Source organism: Pantherophis guttatus, unplaced genomic scaffold (assembly GCF_059756535.1).
Source record: "Pantherophis guttatus breed Tessera unplaced genomic scaffold, ASM5975653v1 scaffold_19, whole genome shotgun sequence".
Taxonomy (NCBI): Eukaryota; Metazoa; Chordata; class Lepidosauria; order Squamata; family Colubridae; genus Pantherophis; species Pantherophis guttatus.
The window spans coordinates 190,001-192,500 of record NW_028269834.1 but is presented as its reverse complement, the minus strand read 5'-3'; positions in this window follow the sequence as shown (position 1 = coordinate 192,500).

Sequence of the window (2,500 nt, the reverse complement as noted above, 5' to 3'; positions counted from 1 at the left end):
CCGCTTAAATGTCAGTATCGCCGCCGGTCGATCGTCGTTTTAGTTTTAAAACGGTCATAAAAGCGGAATACGTTTTGAAAGTCGACGAGCCCGGTGTGTGGAGACCGGAATTGGGCAAGCTGTGCTCTCGTCTTCTGGGGGTGACATTTCTCCCTGAGCGCTGCTGGCATTAGAAAGACCATTCGAAGACGGGTTAGGGTCGGGGTCGGGGAAGCGAGCGTCAGGTCTCGCCGCCCCGATTTTTCCAACCAAGAAAGCAGGACGCTTGAAACCGCGATGCGAGCTTGGACCGGAAGGCTTGCGATAGCAAGAGATCTAGGCAAGAACGGAAGCTTTTCACTTCAAACAAACCAGCTATTTAAAGCAACCCCTCGCACGCGACATCCATCGTGGCAGGGAAACAGAAACAGAGACGCCGGCCCGGCCGAGGCTGCCGGAGCGGCCCGGTAGACCGGGCCGCCGTCTGCCCGTCTTTAAGTCGAAAGACGACTTTAAATCTAAAAACGGTTTTAAGTCGAAAGTGTGGGTTAGGGTTAGGGGAAAAAGTTGTGGGGTTAGGGTTAGGGGAAAAAGCTGTAGGGTTAGGGTTAGAGAAAACAGTTGTAGGGTTAGGGTTAGGGTCAGGGTTAGGGAAAATAGTTGTAGGGTTAGGGTTAGGGTTAGGGTTAGGGTTAGAGAAAAAAGTTGTAGGCTTAGGCTTAGAGAAACAAGTTGTAGGGTTAGGGTTAGGGTTAGGGTTAGGGTTAGAGAAAAAAGTTGTAGGGTTAGGGTTAGGGTTAGGGTTAGGGTTAGGGTTAGAGAAAAAAGTTGTAGGCTTAGCCTTAGGTTTAGGCTTAGGCTTAGAGAAACAAGTTGTAGGGTTAGGGTTAGGGTTAGGGTTAGGGGGAAAAGTTGTAGGGTTAGGGTTAGGGTCAGGGTTAGGGAGAAAAGTTGTAGGGCTAGGGTTAGGTTCAGGTTCAGGCTCAGGGTTATCATTCTGGAAATGATATTAGCAGAAGCAATGGAGGAAAGCGAGGAGAGGGAGGGAGGGAGGGAGGGATAGATATTAAACGGGATGGACGAAACGTATAGAGCGCACACAAGACACGCGATGAGAAACCACCCGCCCAGAGAAATTCATGTCCGATTTACCGAGAAGACAGGGAGGGCAGAGAGATCGCCATGGATGAGAAACACGACGAGAAAGCACAAAATATCGGCGAGCCGAAATATCGGCGAGCTGGCGAGAGCAAAGATATCGAGTAGATTCAAGAGAGAAAGCGGAATTATTTTATAAACAACGTAGAGATGACCAAGAACAGGAAAGATGGGGAGATGAAAGTGGGGACGGACGACGGGAGGAGAAGAAAGAACAGCCAAAAGAGAGCCAAGAAAGCCAACAAAACGAGAAAGCGTCGAGAGAAGGAGCAGGAGCAGAAGACGTTAAAGAAAGAACCAAGGGACCTAAGAACGACTTGCTCGACAAAGCAAATAGATCAGTAAGAAATGGAAGAAGAAATAAAAATAATTTCCTGGACTAGAAATGGACTGGATTCGGCCATTCGGCAAGAGGAAGGAAAATATGGAATAAATGAGGGAAGTTAAGATCAGAAATGATAGGCCTACGAGAGGTTCCTCTGGGAAAGCTACACCCAAAACTTTTGAGGAAGGAAGATGGCAGAAATTGGAACAAACTTTTCACTTGAAGGGAAGCTTTTCACGTCAAACCAGCTATTTAAATCAACCCCTCGCAGCCATCCTGGCAGAGAAGCAGAAAACCGAAACACTCCAGTCCGGCCGAGGCCCGGGTAAACCGGTCCCGCCCGAGCGAGCGTCCCGGTAGACCGGGACGGCTGCCGGGCGCGGGCACCCCCGGGGCCCGGCGCTGGCAACGAGGCGAAGGGGGAGGTCCCCGACCGAGGCCCGCGGCGCCGGAGCCGGGATCCCGTACCTCCATCGCGGCGGGGGAAACGGAAAGACTGACCCGGCCGAGGCCCCGGTAGACCGGGACGGCTGCCGGGCGCGGGCACCCCCGGGGCCCGGCGCTGGCAACGAGGCGAAGGGGGAGGTCCCCGACCGAGGCCCGCGGCGCCGGAGCCGGGATCCCGTACCTCCATCGCGGCGGGGGAAACGGAAAGACTGACCCGGCCGAGGCCCCGGTAGACCGGGACGGCTGCCGGGCGCGGGCACCCCCGGGGCCCGGCGCTGGCAACGAGGCGAAGGGGGAGGTCCCCGACCGAGGCCCGCGGCGCCGGAGCCGGGATCCCGTACCTCCATCGCGGCGGGGGAAACGGAAAGACTGACCCGGCCGAGGCCCCGGTAGACCGGGACGGCTGCCGGGCGCGGGCACCCCCGGGGCCCGGCGCTGGCAACGAGGCGAAGGGGGAGGTCCCCGACCGAGGCCCGCGGCGCCGGAGCCGGGATCCCGTACCTCCATCGCGGCGGGGGAAACGGAAAGTGATGCGGCCGGGGCCCCGGTAGACCCGGCCGTCTCCCCGGCGCGGGCACCCCCGGGACCCGG